Source organism: Mauremys mutica, chromosome 2 (assembly GCF_020497125.1).
Source record: "Mauremys mutica isolate MM-2020 ecotype Southern chromosome 2, ASM2049712v1, whole genome shotgun sequence".
NCBI classification, from domain to species: domain Eukaryota; kingdom Metazoa; phylum Chordata; order Testudines; family Geoemydidae; genus Mauremys; species Mauremys mutica.
The window spans coordinates 115303912-115324259 of record NC_059073.1 but is presented as its reverse complement, the minus strand read 5'-3'; the positions used below and the strand labels follow the sequence as shown (position 1 = coordinate 115324259).

The 20348-nt window shown below is 42.5% G+C and overlaps 1 protein-coding gene across 6 annotated transcripts in view; it reads left to right on the top strand.

Annotated features, from left to right (window-relative positions):
* Nucleotides 1–20348, top strand: part of PHACTR1 (phosphatase and actin regulator 1) — a 302761-nt gene that overhangs the window by 84540 nt on the left and 197873 nt on the right. The window lies entirely within an intron of this gene.

Genomic DNA, 20348 nt, shown 5'->3' with positions numbered 1-20348 from the left:
AGAGTGACTGAAGGCCCCCTCGCTGTCATTGGAAATTGGGAGTGTTCTGCATCTTACAATGTACTAGTGCATCCTGCAAGATCAGGTCCTTGGGTCCTGAAGCTTGAATGTTTTCAGCTCAGAGGATTATTATGCTAGAGAAAACTTGAAAGAAAAGATCATTAGGACAAAAAGTCCATCCCTATGTTTATGTACAGAGAATTGCACAATACTGCCCTGATCTCAGCTGGGGCCTGTTGGCACTATGGTAATACAAACTGAGAGTAATTTAAAAAAAAAAAAAAGGGGCAGTGTGTAATGCCAGGATTTTTCTGCACTCCCACTACGCTGGTTGAAAATGTATGTTTTACTGAGGACTTTCTTCTGAAAGCGTATGTCCCGGCTTCTTCTGCTTCTTGAACTTTCAGTGACATTGTAAACTTCTGGTTATGTATTACTGCAGTCTGTAGTTTCACAAAAGCTGTGATCTCACAAATGGAGTATTATGATTTCACTGCAATGTCATACAGGTGGAGCAACTGGGCTTGTGAGGGAGGAAATTCCTAACTGAAATATCAAGAGATATGATAATTAACAAATAGGAAGAGCAACTGTTACTCTACTCTCCCTCACTAACATCATTATTAATAATTACCACATACTACATGTGAGGATTGCAAAGAGCTTTAAAACATAAGGCGGTAAATTATTTAAAATATGCATGAGAAAGTTGACTACATTTAGGTATGCTTGCTATGTTTTTAAATTTCCTTTCTATATGAAAAGACTCTCTTTAAAACACAACTCGCTCAAACACAACTCTGGATCTCTGGACTTTATAATTATCCAAGGACAGATGTTAAAATGTTGAGCAAATTTTATTTTAAAATACATACCAGGATTTCAGAAGAACCTGATTATGCAGCTATTTCTTTAGACCCATTAGCTTACTCCAGCTTCTTTTGTTGATTGCTATTCAGGGCTTTAAAAAGGCAAACAATACTTGCTATTTCTTTTGTCAGTGAGCTCGATTGATGGCACGTGTATTGTCTGGTATTATTGAGACTAGCCTAGCTTTGCTAAACTCTGGGACAGTAAGGGAACAATGACATGGGGCTGACGCACAGTGAGACTTTTCATATATTCTTTGTGCACCGTACCAATCCACAGTGAAAGCATGAGCAGCCGCTAAGGAGCGGAGAGTCTGACACTGAAAAATGAGTGAGCTGCAATGAGAAGAGGGGGATGGGCAGAGGAGAGGAAGAATCCTTTTCTGTTGTTGTTTTTCTCTTGGAGAACGTGAAAGGCTCCTCATGCAGATTTTAGTGCTGTTCAGAGGAGCCTGTGTCTGTGCAGAAGGAGAGCAAGATCCAGAAAGACATTAATTATGCTGTCAAAAGCTGCTTGTTTAATTTCAGGCTTTCCATTAAGTAAACTGGAGCTGCATGCTGTCCTAGGAATTTTTGTCCTTTTTTTAAATTTTATTTTAATTGAGAATTTTAGTTCTTATTAAAGTGAGAGGTTGACATTGTGTGCCTCTGGCCTGGTCTACACTAAAAAGGGGGTTCGAATTAGGGTACGCAAATTCAGCTACGTGAATAGCGTAGCTGAATTCGAAGTACCCTAATTCGAACTACTCACCCGTCCAGAGGCGGCGGGGTCGAACTCCGCGGCTCCAAGGTCGACTCCGCCACCGCCGTTTGCAGTGGTGGAGTACCGGAGTCGACCGCGGCGCTTCCGGAGTTCGAACTATCGCGTCTAGATCAGACGCGATAGTTCGAACTCCGAGAAGTCGAACTCACCGCGTCGACCCAGACGGTAAGTGTAGACTAGCCCTCAGTCTTTATCGCTAGCAGCCCCGAATCCCATATTGTCCATGCCAAATTGCAAGGTGCTCTTTGGTTATGGGGAAACCTCTGAAGTTTGGGAGGATCAGTCAATTTAATTAAACCCTGGATATTTTGAACATATATTCACAACTTTCCTTCTGCTCCTCCCCTTTCTCTGCTTTCCCTCCCTATCTGATACTTCTTCCTTGCACCTCAAATTCCCTCTTTCTGGCCCCAATACCTCACCTCATCTTTGCTGCTTCTTGTCCTCCCAAACTTTTATCTCAGTCTCTCTCTTCCAACAGATCCCCTTCCTTGAGTGCTCTTCCATCATGGTTCTTTCAAGCCTTGAACTCTCACTGACTGGATGATTTCTCTTCAGGTCCATGTTTTCTGACATCCTCAGGTCCAAGGTTCCTCAAAATGCATCATCCAGCGTAGAGACTGGAAAGGTCCTAAAACACACTGGTTATGGCAGAGTTTGCTAGACAACCTTTGACCAAAGAAGTATTTCAGCACAGGCAGAGGATAGAGGCCAATTAGAAAACAGGGGAAAGAATGTACTCCAATACTACATAAGATAGATCAACTCTGTCAGGTTATGCACTGAAACAGGAGAGATGTATAGCCACATTGTATTTTTCATGATTAGAAAAACAAACTATGAATGAATTTTAAAGAGAGAGAATTTTATGACCATTATTAACATTTGCAATGCCTACTCTTGTTATAGGAAATCCACAGCAGGGAATTCTTTCTATCTTCTGTTTTTCATGCTTCGCCTAAACCCATATTGACAGTCACATATATTTTCGCTATGTAAAACTGAGCCAGCTCAAATGACTTTGTTCTGGGGTAACTCCAGAAAACTTATTTTCTAAATTCCCAACTGCTTGTCTTGAGAGAACCATCTAAGTGAATGCGTTTAATGCACTGTAATATTCCTGGTCTTCAGGTAAAATGTTTTAAACTACTAGCACTTGAGCCACTTATAAAAACAAAAAATCTAGTCAATCCCATTACATTTACTATTATAAGTTGTCACTATGGTCTTGTGATCCCGCTAGCCAGTGGAGAACTTTTTAGATAATAGCTATTCATGTATTTGCTTTGTATTAATTCTTTTTTTATTCTGTTTAGCAGGGATGAATCTTATTCTAGTTTACTTTAGGTGTATGACTTTATTAGAGATTTCAGCAGGCTGATCCTCCAAACTTTGTCTGTCTGGAAAAGTGGCAATAGATCTATGGATTATCAACAGGGGATCGTATATATTTTTTTCCAGGCAACCATGTTGGCTGATATTGCCAGAAACAAATTTGATTAGCCATGTAGACAGAGTTGTGAGGCCAAATTCTGCTTTGAGCTACCATGTGCAATCTGACTGCCTTCAGAAGAATTGTACTGATGTGAGTGAAAGCAGAATTTTGGTCTATTTTCTCAAATCTTCTCTCAAAGGAGGTGGTGGAAGATCTTTTTTAAAATGGGCCAGGCAAAGCACTAGACAATGAATGTACAGAGCAATTGTGCATCGTAAGGGAGTGGAAATGGATAGTCTGATGGGTCTTTCCATCTATAACTTATATGGCTAAAAAATTTTAAAGTGACTAGTGGTTTTGGGTGTCTCCATTTTAAGTGTCCAGCTTGAGACTTCTTAAAGAGGGCTGACTTTCAGAAAGTGCAGAGCGCCCTCCCTTGTGAATATCAGCCCCTTCAAGGGGCTCAAGTTGAGCACCCAAAAAGTGAGGCAGCAGAAATCACTAGTTACATTTTTTAAAATCTTAGCCTATATTTCTATAAATTCCTTTTTAAAGCATGTGAAAATCCTGAAAGAATAATGTTGTGATACCATTATCTTAAAGAATGATAATTGAGATGTACAACAAACTTATCTTAATATTTGGTTACCCTGCCTACTATAGCTGCTGATGGAAGTTTGATATGGTTATATAGGAGTCATAGGCAATGTGGTTTTTTCCCCTTGATTTTGACATTTGAGGTATTTATATGGGAGTCAGTAGCCACTGGCAGGTCAGTGGTGAGGAGTGAGTGGATGAGTGAATGAGAAGGTAAACACCTGTACAAATTTTACGGGGAATCTCAGGAGAAGAACACATAGCACTTGCCTTCAAAGGAGGCTATTAGAAAGCAATAACTGCAGGAAAAAAATTAACCAAAGCTATGGACTTGCCGTGATTACTTCAATGGAGCTATGCTGATTTATATCTGGTGCCTTGTAGGTCACCCAAAATGAAGACTAGGTTCATATAGGTTGTTTGCAAGCCCTAACCAATCTTTAGACAGGTTTGCTCTGAATTCTGAGTTTGTAACAACACTGGAAACCTGGCAAGTTTCACATCATTTCAGGTTGCAGTGCAATGGTTGCACATTGCTCTAGTAATTATGACAATTCCTTGGTCTGTATTTACTGTGTCATCCTAAAACATATCCTCAAACACATTCAAATTAACATGAATTAAATGAAACAATTGCAAAAAGTAATACTGAAATTCTCCCAGCAGCTCGCACTTGTGCCTTGTTTGCAATACCTGTTGGTCATAGGTAGTTTTACTTACTCATATATTTTTGCTGGCTCAAATATCCATTTCTTGGCAGCAGGGAGGCCAAAAAAACCCTGAAAATGAAGCAATCATGCCTGCATCCCTCACAGAGTTGGCTGAGTACTTAGCCTCATGTCCACCATATGTTCAAGCTATTCATCTGGTCTCTATCCCTTCCTCCTTGCCTCACAGGTCTTGTCTGAGTATTCTGTAGAAGAGTGTAACCTTGTAAAGAATTATAAATCCAAATGGGTACACAACTGTGTTCCTACGCTTTTCTTGGTCTTGTAGCAGCAGACTCTCCCTCTGGTGGGCAAGAAGCAGGAGGTGGGGAGCTAACTTTATTTTATGAGCAGAGGGAAGAGGTGTTTTTGGAAAAAGCTGTGATATGTGTATCACTTTGTATTCATTCCACTTCAGGCAGTACATAACTGGTTGGGAAACTGACAAGTGTTTGTGAGTCTAGAAATTGCCACTGCCTTTGCATTTTTGTGGCTTTGGTTTACAACAGCAGTGTTTATACATTGCCCACCACTGCTGTAGTCAGTTTAACAAACTACAGCCTGGGGGCTGCATCTGGCCCTCCAGATGTTTTAATCCGGCCCTCAAGCTGCAGCCGGGGAGTGGAGTGGAGGGCTTGCCCCGCTCCACACGGCTCCTCGAAGCAGTGGCATGTCCCTCCTCCAGCTCCTACGCGAAGGGGCAGCCAAGGGGCTCTGCACAGTGCCTCTGCAGTGCCCATTGGCTGGGAACCATGGCCCATGAGGCGGCGCCTGCAGACAGGGTGGTACACAGAGCACATCTCTGCATAGAAGCCAGAGTGGGTACATGCCGCTGCTGCTTGGAGCTGCTTGAGGTAAGAGCCACCCAGAGCCTGCACCCTGAACCCTTCCTGCACCCCAACCCCCTGCCCAGCCCTGATCCCCCTCCTTCCCTCTGAACCCCTCAGTCCCAGCCCAGAGCACCCTCCTGCACCCCCAACCCCTCCTCCCCAGCCAGAGCCCTGCCCCCCTTCTCCCCCTCACCCCATCCCCAACTTTGTGAGCAGTCATGGACTGCCATACAATTTCCATACCCAGTTGTGGCCCTCGGGCCAAAAAGTTTGCCCACCCCGGATTATAGACTTGATTCTGATTTCTCATCAGCATTAGAGTGTTGCAATTTCATCAACTTCATTTGTGTCACTGCTGACTAACTCTGGTATCATAGAGATCTGAATCAGGTCCAAAGACTTAGGGGGAAATCCTGGCCCTACTGAAGTCCTTGGGAATTTTTCTATTGACTTCAATAGAGCCAGAATTTCACCTTTTAATATTTTCTATATTCCTTCCTGCTCAGAACACCACCTGGCTCTAATATTAGTTCTGCCCTCTTATGACCCCACCTCCATATTGGTTCGTTACATGTGTTCACTTAGGCTATGTCTACACTACAAGCTGAGGTGTGATGCATTGTAATCATGGTAGCACCAGTAGTGGCAGCGTAGGCCTGCCTGAGCTGTGCCAAGTACAAACCCATCTGAAATTCGTAGGCATATCCTCGGCATGACTCAGCCATGCATCCACTGCCGCTGTCCTTGATACTGCAGCTACACTATTATTTATACTCACGCTAACTTGATGAGAACTAACACAAACGTGTACAAAAAGCAGGGGAATTGCACCTCTACCTCATAATGGAAACAGCCTTATAGCCACGTCCAGCTTTCATTCACCTATTACGGGTGTAGGTTTGGCATTGTGTGTGTTACTCAGGATTCAAATGGCAGCTCAGCAGTCTTTCCCCTGCACTTGTGGATGATGGATAGGCTGATACACACCTCCTTTTTTTCCATAAGTATATTTTACCACCAGCAGTTAGTCACAGTGCAGCAAACAGGTGTTCCCAAGCTGTCCTCTTTGTGGGTAACTTTTTCAGTTAGGCTTTATGCACCATATGGTGGTGTGTCAAAATAGAGCAGGGCTTCTCCTAAGTGAAGGAATGACTGTGTAACAACACAGCATGCACCTGGGACATCGTGGGCCCAGCGAGAAGAACAAGAAGTTCCACATGGGTTGTTAATCGGAGTTTAAAAACATGGGGGAAACCAAGAAAGGGCGATTCCGTTCCCTTCTCCTTGTATGTTTCTGTAACATTTGTGCTCTCCTGACTCTTGGGCTCTGTGTGGAGCAGCTGTGGTTGTTGTGGAAAGACATGGGTGTGTCTGCAGAAACCAAAGGTTGCCCTCAATTTCAGGAGGTGGGGTTCTGCACTGCAGGGAGTCGCAAGCTGTGGTCTACACCAGGCTCTGGTTGCTCTGTTGGGCTGGAGTTTATGTAATGTTTAAATTTTAAAAAGTAAGTGTTACACACACACACACTCCGTATCTAAAAAACCTGTTGGTTATTATTTGTATTGCAGTCGTGCTTAGGAGCCCCAGTCATGGACCCAGATCCCATTGTACTTGGCACTGTACGTGTACACACACACACACCAATAGCTTTACCATTAGATAGCTGCTGGCAAGGAATTCTCAATGAGGGATTCTCCACTCTTTGCAACTTTCTGGTTTCCTAAAAGGGTCATCTGGTTTTCTAGGCTTTTCCCAGGTGATAAGTAGAGGGTGCTGTTGAATGGGATGTTATATTGATGGTTGATCGGTCTTTTGCTGTCATTGGGTCAGTTTATACATATTTTCTCAATTTGGCGATTGTTGATTTTAGATATTTAAATAGTACAATAAAATACATAAATATAGTCTACCTTGTAGTACCTGATAGCACATGTATCTAGTTAGTCATTGCACACAGCCTGTAGTATTTGATTGTATGCTTCCATTTACTGGGCTGGGCTGTTTGTGATGGAATAATTGCCTATAAGACACACCACCAGACCAGATTCTGGTTCAGCTTGGCACTTTCTTGTCATCACCATCCCTAACAATGGTTTCTGCACTGGGATGGGAGGAGGGACAGCATTGTAATTAATTCCAGCTGTAAAAACCTAGAACTCAATTCCCCTCTCCCCCTGATGCCATGACAAGGTTTAGCAGAGCTGCAGCAATAGTACACTGTTGATGAGCTTTCTCTGAAATAGTCTGATGGAGAAAGCACTGCAGGCTCCCTATTATTTGTTAACTAGAGTGGGTCAAAATATTTTGAAATATATTGGGGGGAAAAAATCTGCTGACATTTCGAATTGCATCAAAAAAATGGGAGAAAAGTTTTGGTTAAATGTTAAAGGGGGTTTCCTCATTTTAAGACCTGCCCTAGTTCTAACTATACTTTATAGTCTTGTCCTGCCCTGAATGGCAGTACGGTACAATGTTTATATATACTGTGCCCATTGATAACTAGCTGCACTATAGTATACAGTTCATAGTAAAAAGGGAAGAGGAAACAAAAAGGGAAAAGTTATTCAATATTTGCCACACACAAAGAGATCCCAAATGTAGATCAGCAGGTAGATATTAAAACAAATAGGTCAAGTGAACAAAATAAATACTTATTCAGTAAATAAGGCTAAAGAGCTATGCAAAGTACGGGTTTAATATAATGTTGCAGGATCACTAACCTTTCAGCTAGCAGCCACTGACATGGCCTCAGCCTATGACCTAAAATCTATGGGGATACAGATCCTTAACCCCAGTATACATCATTTGTGCCAATCTGCTGCTGTAAAGAGGACCTGGTGGGAAGCTTTCTTACAATCCCAACACCTGCTCCTCTGCATAAAGAGCAGGAAAGGGCATGGCCAAAGTGTACAGTGCTCCAGCTGATTTCAAGCCTCTGAGTTGCTCTGAGCCCCATGGGATTGGAGAAGGTGGGCAGAAAACCCTCTTTTAACCACTCTCCAGTGGAACTGAGTACTGGTCTGGGGCACCTGAAAATCTGAGCCTGTGTGGTTTTAGCTGACTGGTTCCATTGCTTCTTTCTGCCTTTACAGGAATAATTTGAAAACCACTAAACAGTGTCATAAAGAGGAAGTTCCCAGCCCGGTAATCTTGAGATATGAGGAAATGAGTTCCGGGGGGAGGTGAACCGGAGCTCAAAGTTTGGATCTGAATGTGAATCTTGATCTGAGCTATTATCAGGTTTCATGGTATTCAGATCTGGGTTTCTGGTTTGGAGACTTCTTTATTCCAAATTGGTGGTGAAGGTGATATTTGTATTATAGCTGGCCTAGGGCCACAACTGAGATTCTAAACCCATTGTTCTAGACAAAGAGATTATAAAAGACAGTTCCTGTCCTGCGGCGTTTACAGCAAAAGGAGGAGAAGGAAAATGGAAACACAGAGAGGTGAAATGACTTGCCCAAGGTAACATAGAAAGTCAGTTGCAGAGGTTGGAATAGAACACAGGTTTCCTGATGCCCAGTCCAAAAGATCACTCTGTCTCTGTCATCTTTTAGGTGCCAAAATGCAGTAAGGAGTGCTAGGTTTGCAAACACATATTCAGGCAGTGAACAGAAAGGGTTGTTACGGCTTTTTTGGCTTTTGTTAAAAACAAGACAAAGTGAGTTATTTCCTGTAGGAATACTGCAGTATGTTCATCTTCCATTATTTGTGCTAGAAATGATTAGCAGCGGCAGCTTTTACCGTAATTACACAGATCATAATTAAAACATATTTTTGTCTTATGAGCTGTGGCAAATTCAGACTTTCTATAAGGCAGCTCTTGGGAATGAAAGCAGTTTGCATGTTATAGTGAAGTGCATGTTACAAAAGAAGTATTGGCAGATGGGTTCAGGACTTGTTTGCATGCCAAACTTTCTCATGGATAATTTGGGTTCAGATCTTAATGGAATCTGTGTTGCCCATTGGGCAAGCTTGTTACCATACGTGCTTCCCAAAACACCACAGAATAGCTGGGGCTCCACTGTCCAGTGGGGAAGGCCTGCAGGTGCACACTGTGGGGCAGCATCCTATGGTGGTGTCCTCCACAACAGCGTGAAGGGTCATGGAGGTATGACGATGGGTAAACCAACAGAGAGGTGTAGGCATGGCCATGGGTGTAATTAAATAGATACAGTAGTTGGCATCCCTGGCTAATGGAGGGGTGGGTAGCAAGTGCAGCCTCTACTACTGCCTGTCTGTTTATATTGCCTCAGTCTCTGTATTTTTCTGAGCACTTCTTAGACGTCTATGAATTTTTTCTCATAACACTTTTGTGTGAACTAGAGAAATATTCTCATCCCTATTCTATAGACAAAGAACTGAGACAGAGCAATCTTAAGTGACTTATCCAAGGTCACACAAGAAGCCTGTGGTAGTCAGGAATTGAACTATATTCTCCTGAGACCTAGCCCAGTGCCTTAACCACAAAACCATTTGCCCCCATCTAGCAGCAGCTATATGAGTACTCTGCACTTCCAGTCTCCTTCAGAGGCCTACCATGCAAGGCTTGTTTACTCAAGCCTTGTGCAGTACTCCAGGATTGGTCAGCAAGGAGCAGATATGTTGAATAAAAAGTTAGACCAAACCAGAGGGCTAGATCTGAAACCCTCTACACTTTGGGAAAGCTCACATCTGGAGTTACTTTGCCTCTCTTGACCTACTTCTCCATTGTGGCAATGTAAAACTCCAACTGTACGCATCCCTGAACTTTGAGAAGTTCATGACGTAGCTTGTGGTACCCTAATGTTTACAGAACTACTTTTTGATTTATAACCGTGTTTTACCCAATTTGAGGAGTTAGCGAGATGGTGGTAGAGGAAATCCAGACCTGAGCTCCTATTTAGGCCAATGAATGAAGAAGCAACTAATTTTCAGCTGTTTTCTTTTGAAATTTTTAATTTAACATACATGTTTGCTGAGTGACTTAATCTCAATCCCAGTTAACGAGAGTACTTTTTAAAATGCATTCACCCTTATAAATGGGATGCACATCTATTATCACATCTATCTGTTTGCTTGCTATTGAGACTCTAATCCTGCATTTCTTGTGCCCCCAAAACTCCCACTAAAGTCAATGGGGAACTTTAGATGAGCAACTAATGCAGGATCAAACCTTGTGTGATGCTAGTGATGTAGCTAACCTGAAGTGACTGACTCCATTTGACACAAACACACCCGCAGGGTGATGTGTAGGCTGTGTTGCATGGCTGAGTAAATGGCATGATTCTACTGGGAGCATTTTTCAGCCCATGTTGCAGTGAGATCTAACAGTATCTAATCTGACTGCGAACCATGCCCAGAAAAATGAAGCATTGCAATTTTTGCTGTAAAAGGCATCTCAAGGTTCAGTTCCCAGTGCTGCCAGGGGAGAAGTGACACCTGCATCAGAACAATGCATGGTAAGCAGGGCAGCAGTTCATCATATGTGTTTTTATTTATTCGTTTATTTTGAAAAATCATGGAAGAGGGACAGAAAATATTAATTAAAAACATTGGGCAAAATCCTGAAGTCTGCCTCAGTTTCCCTCCTTGATCAGGCAAAACTCCTCTTGGTTTCAATGATAGTTGTGGGTAAGAATGGAATGAAAACTGGTAGGGCTTAGGGACAGTCTTGTTTAGCCTATGGAGTGTATTAGAATATGTCATGTGACAATGGCAAAGAATTGCAGAGTGAGTCGCTTTCTTCTATCACTGAACAGGGAACTTTATTAAAAATAAAGGTACCAGCACTATCCCTAAAATTACTCTCTGTCTCAGCTACATTGTAGAGCTTCAGCCTAGAACTCACCCAACCTCTTTCCAGCTACAGATTTACAGGAACAGCGCTCCCTCTTCATGTGATTTTTTTCCTCATCTCTCCCTTCCCCTGTTCTCCTATACTTCTTTCCCCAGGCCCTGCAGGACCCAAGTCTCCCTCGCTTCCCTCCCTCCTCTTCCCGCCATTCCCCCTCCCCTCCCCAAAGTACATCTCTGTTCAGTGTTCCAGGTCCTTCCCTGAAGCACTGCTTCAGCAGAGGGTCAGACAATTTGAAGCTGCTTGGTATCTTTACAGAACTCTGAATCTGGGCAATGTTGTTTTTTCCTATGGGGCAGTCAGTCAGCAAAGGGGATGAGAGATCATATGACATTAGATAAATATTCCCCTATAAGCCAGGAGCTTTGTGAGGGCCTTTGAAAAGCCACTGCCCTGACTACAAGTATCCAGAGATGGTATTGCAGCTCTCCAGAGCAGCTGCAGTTTAGGAAAGGAGGCGAAGAGACAAAGAGAGGGTATTCATCCTGAGATTAGTAGTCTGAACAGACCCACAGTGGCTGCCCTCCTCCTTGGTGAGCCATGGTCAGGGTTGGTCTAGGAAGAGCAATTCCATTCCAAAGAAGCCTGTGTTGATGTCACCAGTCATTGCCAGCTAGTATCAATGGCTGTCATTGAGAACCACCAGACAGATGCCTCCTCTGTATTTTAAGAGTCAAACAGAATTTGGAAAAGCCAGAGTGAAAGGACTATTTAAAAAAAGAGAAGAGCCAAACTGGCTGTGATTGGTGCATATAGTCCAATGGTCTTTAGTTCTCAAATAGCCAAGGGAGTATGCAGAGGAGCAGTAAAGGGGGAGCCAGCCTATATCAATATACTGAATGATTTTCCTTTGTGTGTAAAATATTAATTATAATGGAACAGGCTGTGGTGCTGCCTGAGAACAGGCAATGTTGTTGTGTTCAGTGGGCTGGAGAATTGCAGCTTGTCCTGCAGAAGGAACACAGCATTGACTGTCCCTGCGCGCACAGTACCAAAGGTTTCCAAGAACACTGATACTCTGTATGGTAATTCTCACATTTGTTCACCAGAAGAGGGGGTGAGGGAAAGGGAGGAGGCGTTGTGGGGGAGAGCATGGGGGCAGCTCTGCACTCATGGGAAGCATGCAGCAAGAAAGGTAGCTGAAAATAATTAAGCTCTGATTTGCTGATGAAGCTGTTTAGAATCCATGGCTGAGGAGTATCACAGGTATGGATAGAGGAGCGACATGCTGAGAGCATCCTCCAGCCAAGATCATTTGGATTGGTTAAGGCAGCTGGGTCACAGAGGCCACCAAGGCTCAGGCAGTGCTTCTCCCTGCTCGCTCTCCCCCCTCCCACTCCCCTTCCCTCTTCTCCTTAATCCTTGGTGTGTGTGTGGCAGATAAACGCTAAGGCGAGAGTGAACGGATGGCGGATTCCACACACATCAGGCAGCCTGGGATGCTTGCTTTTTCTTCTTCTTCGGGCTGCAGGGAGGGCTCTGTTCCAGACATGAGTGGGGAGAAACCTAAAAAAAAGGCTTTCTATCTAGTGAGGATGAAGCCACTGAAGGAGCCTGCTACCAACAACAACAATGTATCTTTTGTGATACACTGTCACATAGGCAAGGAGATCAAACACATATGCAGCAACTGCAGTCGCGGGGAGGCAGCCCGTGACGGTGAGTGCTGTGATTTTGTGTGTGTGAGAGACAGAAAAGTATGTTTGCATGTAGGGTATGTGTGCACTACTGTCAGATGCTTGATGCTTAGCTTGCTACTTAATGGACTGCAGGAAAATAGAACAGGAGACACAGAATGGATGTAATGAGCAAGTATTCAGCATAGTGACCAGAGAGAAGCCAGGAGGACAGTTACCTTAATGACCACGTGTTAACAGCTAGTGGGGAAAACTCTCTCTAGTTGCCATAGAAATTAGTGCATATATTCATTGGTTTCACCGTCGTTGCTATGAATTGATTAGACCGGTGTTTCTGCCTTGGTGCATCAACTTTTTCTTCACTGTGCAGCAGTAGAGTTTGCCTGACTTAATTATCGGTATTTGGAAGAGTGTGTTACGTGGAATCAATCTTGTGTGATATTTCGCCATGCTGTCAGCAACAAATCACTGGGGGGTGTTTGTGGTTATATTGGAATTAATATAGTGTCCTTCAGCAGACAACTGCTATCACATCCTCCCCCCACTCCTTTTGGGATTGAGCAAAACCGCAAAAGGTATTCCAGGAGAGTGACAATAAAATCACAGGTGTTTGTACTGGTAAGTTATTCGCTTTTTATGTTCTGTAAAAGCAGTGTATACAGAGAGAGATGACAAATTGTTTGGATATTGCTAGAGTCAGCAATTAGGAGAAGGAGAGAACTAGAAGAGGCATAAAACCATCCATGCAGAAATATCCTCACAGATGGTACCCCACGTCCTTGTTTAATATGAGTTTCTTTTGTTGTGTTGCTTTACATTTTACTTCAGATTTGAAGGTTTTTTAATTAGAGCTAGTTAAAACTGATACAGTAGGCAGAGCTCATTTCCTGAAGGTCAGAGAGAGGTTTTTGACTGAAAATGTAATAACTCTCTCAGGGGCTGCTCACTGTTTGTGGTGCTTGCCACTTTATTTCACAGCTTTTGACACTCAGGCTGGTTCTTGAATTAACAAAAGTCTGCTTAGTTTGCTCTCAGCAGAGGAGCAAAATATTATTTGGGATCTGCTAGTCCTTTGTCAGCCACTGGTCTACAGCTTAATGAAGTAACTATGGTTTTGCTAATGTCTCTTCAAAATTAGAGCCCTGATAGTGTAATTATAGTTGCCTTTGATTAAATTGTAAGTGAAGCCGTGTGGAGTATGGAGATAGCCTTGGAATCCTGGAAATACACATTGGGTTAAACTCCCTATTGGTTACACCGGTGCAATGGAGAGAAGAAATCAGGCCATGCTATGTACCTTTTAAAAAGTGCTTCTCTCCCCCCCACACACACACTGCTAGTGACAGCAAGCCCCATGAAAATTAAATTAAGAGATCTGCAAAGAAGTCGCAGGTACTTTACAGTATTAGCATGATTCATTTATCCCTAAAAACAGACTAAGCCACTTTTTAAAAATATGCATTTCCAGTTTAATTGACTTGATGTGTAAATAGATTACATCAACATCCTTTTTTCAGTTTCCACAGCCTTGTGTATATATAATTGCAAGCACAGTAAGAAGAGATTGTAGGTGCCTTTTCTTTTAACAAACGTGTATGTGTGTGCTTATGTGTATAACCTCAGTTGCATGTACCCTTTAGCAGACTCTCAGACGCATAGTACTGTAATCTCCCTTCCTTTTTATGTTAGTCTGTTCAATCTCTAATTTTCAGTGGGATACAGACTAATAGCAATATCCTACTAGTTATGAGATAACCCAGTAACCCCAGAAATACAAAAGCACAAACAAGGTAGGCTTTCAGTTTACAGACCTTTGGGACATACCAGAATTCTGATTTTTACCTTGTGGTACAGTGGTATATTTCAGTCTTCCTCATTTTAAATGGTCTTTGACCACAATAATTTTAAAAGAATAGAGCTTGATTTACAACTATTAACTCTTTTCTTGCTACAGGTGCCATAAATTTCTTATGGAATGCTAGGAAGTAATGAAACTGTATTTCCAGCTATGTTGGCTGAGCTTAATGCAGAAAGTGAGAAGTCAGTGAAGGAACTTGAGCACGTAGATGGGCATGGTCAGACCCATGAGAGAGGAATTCATTTTAGCAGCTGCATTTTGGGGTGGACTGATGAAGTGGGAAGTAAGCAGTCCAAAGAGTGAGAGGTTGCAGTACTCAAGGTGGAAAGTGAAGAAAGGTTTTAGCAGTAGCATGGGGAGTAGAGGATGAATTTAGAGCTGGTGTAGTCTGAGAATTAAAAAGATCTGAAAAAGAGGAGTGTAAAACACTAAGGCTGCCTGTCTGGGTGACTGAGAGGATAGTGGTGGAAATGGAAGGGGCTCAGAACTGTTTGTGAGGCGAGAGGAGTTCAGTTTTCACCCTCTGAAGTTTGAGTTGGCATCTGGACATCCAGGATGGAATGTCCCGGAGGCAGTCAGATATGCAAGACTGAACAGACAGGAAGAGGTCAAGGAGGGACAGGTATGAATCATCATCTTAGAGATGATAACTGAAGCCATGAGAGCTGATGAGGTCACCTAGGCATAGAGTCAAAAGAAAAGAGGAGAGGCGTGAGGACCGAACCCTGAAGAATGCCAGTAGGGAGCTGAAGAAGGATGGGAGGCAGGAGAACCAGGAGAGAATAGAGTCTCAAAAGCCCCAGGAAGAGAGCAGAAGTGGAGCGACAGTGTTTGTTTTGAAAATGGCAGAAAGATCAAAGAGAATGAAAATATGCCTGATACTTAACCAGGAGGACACTTGGTAAGAGGAGATTCGCAAGGGGTAGTGAAGGGGTGGAATTGGATTACAGCAGATCCACGTGCTCTGGCAGTTGAGGTGATAAGCATATTCTGGGACATGCTGAGTACCTTCAAATCACATTGATTTCAGTAGCTGCTGAGAGTGATCCTGGCGGGACTGGGCCTGAGTAGACTCCATGCTTGAGGATCTCAGAGGCAATGAATTGGTAGTTGGAGAGGCAAGTATGGAGAGAGGAGATTTTGGTTGTTTTTTATTTAGGTGAAAGGGTGTGTTCTTACCACAGTTTAACTAATGCAGGGTAAAATCCTAATGAAGTTTTTTTGTTTTCACACATGTTAGCAATTTGAGGTAAATGCTAGGCTCCCCCATGGGGTATATCTACACTTTAGTCGGAGATGCAATTGCAGCTCAAGCAGACATACCCATGTTATCTTTAATCTAACTACCGCAGGGACCCGCAGCAGTGAAGCTGCATCAGCATGTGCTTCAGGGCAGGCTATACAAACCAACCTGGAACCCTGGGTAATTATTCACACAGCGAGCCTACACGGGCCTGCACGCTGCCATGGCTTCACTGTTCCGGGACTTGAGCGAGCTAGACTACAGCTAGATCAGGTATGTGTACTTGATTTGCATTCACACCCTATGGTGGCAGTCTAGACACGCCCATAGCCTTTACCTCAACCTGCTCACATGGGAGAAAGCTACAGTCTTGTCTTTACGAGGGTTTTTACCAGTGCTAGTTACCAAGTTAGCTAACGTGCAGTAAAAAAAAAACCACCTTTTTTTTTCCTAGTGTGGATGCATCGTAAATTAAAGAAACATGGGTGGCCCAGATCGTGTACCTTTTGTACCCAACCCTGTTCTAGAAGTATTGTGGGGTTACACTATCCCCAGGGGAGTTCTGGGAGCTCCTGCAAGCACAGAGTGTGCACTATTATTTGATGCAACCACCATCTCTTTGGGTCCCTTCTGCACAGCTGGTTAATTCTGCTGGCCAGAATGTAGCATGTAGCTAGAATCCCATCCCTTCATTCACTTTAGAGTGTTTGCGCACCAGGGAGTAACAAAAAGAGCTGTCCTTGTGCTGATGGAGCACAGGGATTGCTGTTGGGCCTGGCCCTTGCACAGAGACATAGGATCAGGCAGGATTGTGTGTGACATAACATACAGATATTTTTGTGGTACCTATTTTAAGGAATGCAAATTCAAAGGGCTACAGTAGCAAGCTGATGATTTACATGATGCTTTCCTTAAACATTGGACATTGACACAGTTTCAACTGGCAAGTCTGAAGTTAAAGAAAAAGGGGGAAAATCACACCTTCAATCTTTAGGTGCTGAAATAAGGTCAAATGAACTTCCTTACCCAAAACTTAATTTCTCTGCCTGAGGCAAGTAATTAATTAACTACATTTGTATAGCACTGTAATGAATCATTCATATTCCGCTAAACTGCTTGTGGCAGAAATCTCTAGCCCCAAAATAAAATGGTTGTACACAATCAAAGATCTTTGCAAGCCTTGGCTAACCATGAGAGGTTCACTGGCAAGACTGTACAGAACAGCACTCAGGGGAGCATTGGGCTTGTTATAGAGTCCTGGCAATCATTTAGACATAAGGCCCTGTAGAACTCCCAGTATCGACTCAGGTCTTTGAGGAAACTACAGATGACAAGCGGGGAACCCTATTGGGAGAAATTAGATAACAGAGCAAAAAAAGTCACTGCCTCCCAAGGCAAGGCCCAAAGATCAGGGTTCCAGTTCTTTGCACCCTGCCCCCAGGAGTGTGAGTAATTCCCTTTTTCTCCAATGAAAGTTAGTGGTAACCTGGAGGAGAAAATGCAGCAGGCTTCCCTGTTTGGATAATTGTTTTCAGTTTTAAAACTGGGAGAGGAGGAAGAGAAAAGAATACTTCTGGGAAATGGGAGTGGGAAAGGCAAAAACTGGCGGGCTTGGTATTTTTTTAAATCATTTTTTTGTGCTTGTGACATTTTGATCATCTTATCTCATTCTCTTTAGACACTACTGATGCAGAGGTGTACTGTAGAGAGTGTTATTAGGGGAAAGACCCATCAGTCTGCCATCACCTTCCAGTTTCAGTGTCTTTAGGGAGTAGCCAAGTGGTCTGCTCCAATCTTGCTTCTCTCTGTGGACTCTGCTGTCTTTTAAGCTTAGATGCCATCTTTTGAGGTGACATGGCTTCCTGCTCTCACATGCTGAAGATCAAATTGGAAAATATTGTTATTTAAGCCTGTCAAAGAGAGAGGCCTGGGCGGGCAACACTGAATGCTCGCCATTAAAACTTCGGTGATGACGGTCGTCCAAAAAGCAAACAAAAATGTTAGGAAGTATAAAGGCTGGGATAGCAAATAAAGTTGAAATTACTGAAACTCAATTACTATAACTCAGTGGTTGTCATCACCTTGAATGCTTTGTTGAGTTCTGGTCATTCTGTCCCAAAATCGATAGAGCAGAAATAGAGGGAGTTCAGAGAAAAGTGATCAAAATGATTAAAGGCAATGAAATACTTCCACATGAAGGGAGATAGTGAGTAAAAAGGGATGTGATAGAGGTGTGCAAAATAATGAATAGTATAGAGATGGTAAAGCAGGTGCTTCTATTTAAGTCTTCTCTTGCTGCAAAAACCTGGGGACATTTCATGAAATGATAAAAGAAAATATTTTTGTACATAATGTAGAATTAACCAGTGACACTCATTACCACAAGATTATCAGTGAGGACAAGACCTTAGTGAGATTTTTTTTAAAGGGATTAGATGTTTATTTGGATAATGAGAACTTCTATAGTTAGAATTTTAAAATATTTTATAAGGACTGCACTGTGAATTCTTATGCTTCAGAGCAATACCCCACAACTAAATGATAGGATTGAGGAAGAAACTTTCCCTGGGGACAGGTTATTCCATAATTATCCACTAGAGATTATTGCACCTTCTTCCAAAGCATCTGGTGCTGGCCACCGTAAGAGAGAGAGATACCAAACTGGATGGACCATTGGTCTGAACAAGCATGTTGTTCCTTATTCTTGTATATGGTTCATACATTTGCCTCCTTAATTTTATTATTTGATCCATGTTTATATCTCAGCCACAGATATGATCAGTAATTAGTTTTCTCATCTCTCCTTTTTGCATTTTCAAGTATTGTCCCTTTACTTATTTGTCCCTCCTTAGTGAAGTTCTCCATAGCAGGGTGTTTTGCATGGCTGACTGTTTCTTATGTAATACAAAACTTCTGATTTTTTTTTTAATGGAAAACATGATCTGTGGGAGCAGCATACCTTAAATCAGGTATTATTACTGTTTATTAATAATAATACCATGGCACGAATCTGAGTAAGGAGCTGAGCACAGGCGGATATTGGGAAGGTAGAAAAGAGATCAGAAGAGTAGATCCAATCCAGTCTTCAAATGAATGGTTCAGTTTCCTTCCTTTCTCCTTTGTCTTTTCATTCACATTTTATTTCTCATGTATTTTTGCATCTTTGTTCAGGCAAAATGATATGCTTTTTGTCTAGAGTCAGAAGTAGTAAGTGCTGGTACTTGGTTCCTGCAAAGCAAAAAAGCATCAGGGTACAGCTGTTATGAGTTCCTGCTTGACTGGCAAAACATTGCAAAACCCTATTTTTTAAATGTACTGTTGGATGTTTAATACTGTTGCGTTCTGCTGTTTGATCAGAGAGGGAGGCAAATATTCCTCACCATTTTAATTTTTATAGCAATAACATTTTATGTCTTGCTCTATTTCAGTGCCTTGTAATAGATGTATACCTATTATTTGTTACATCAGCATGTCTCATTTGTAGTCAGACAGCATAGAAGAACATGCCTTCATGCTGTGGCCTTCTTATCCACCCCACTTATTAATCAAAGCATAATTTCAGGAGCACAGTATAAATGTACATGGTGATATCTTGCTAAGGGTCTGTCAGGATTTCCAGGAGTAATTGGATGAAGTTAAGCAAAAGAAAATTTTAGCTTCTTGTCTATGAAATCTAGTAGACTAGGTCTTGCAAAACTCACTGAACACCTGCTAACTGGATTAACCCACTAGGGAGAGACGGATATGAAAGATGAGGGCTGGGGGGCACAGGCCAGGGTTAAAGGCAGTATTGTAGTATGTGATGTCTAAGAAGCCCAGTCTTCATGCCAGCACCATAAGTTTGGAAGTGGGAGGGTGCTGTGATTTTTTTTTTATTATTTATTTTTTTTAAACCAGACTCTGGGTGGGCTGGGGTGGAGGTTGAGAGGAGAATGGAATATATTTGGAGGCTCCATCTTTTGTATCTATCTGTAGCTAGTAGGAGTCTGATTTAAAGCTCCTCCTCTGTTTTAGCTCCTGGAAAAAAGGAGGCTCTTTCATTCTCTTGTTCCTCTCCAGAGTTTTCTGGCTGCTGTGAGAGGGATGGGCCTCTACAACACTATTCCTTTCACAGCCTCTTGGCCACAGCAAGGACAAGGAGAGGGGAAGAAAAAAAGCCTTTGGTCCTATCTCTTTTCCCCTTCCCCCATCTCTGTCTTTGGCCTCACCTTATAGTAGGAGAGATGTCTGAAAGAGTCTTTGTGTTTGAAAAGCACCTAGCGTATTGTAGGCGCTAACACAATATAAAGAACAACCACACACGCACACCCCAGTGGCGTTGCATGTACTTAAATGTTGCATACAGTGAGGTAGGTAATTCTGACTAGATTAAGAATAACAATTGCATGCAATGTCTTATTGCCTTGGTCTTTAGTAGGATTCTAATAAAATGTAAGGCCTGACATTGGCTTTCTGAAAAGTCCAAAAGAAGTAGATTCCTCACACCACCAGATGTGCTCCTTTGTTCACTCTCTGTAGCTGAGATTGCAGGAACACTGAGGCAACATTTAACATATAAATTTGTTTCTGAGCT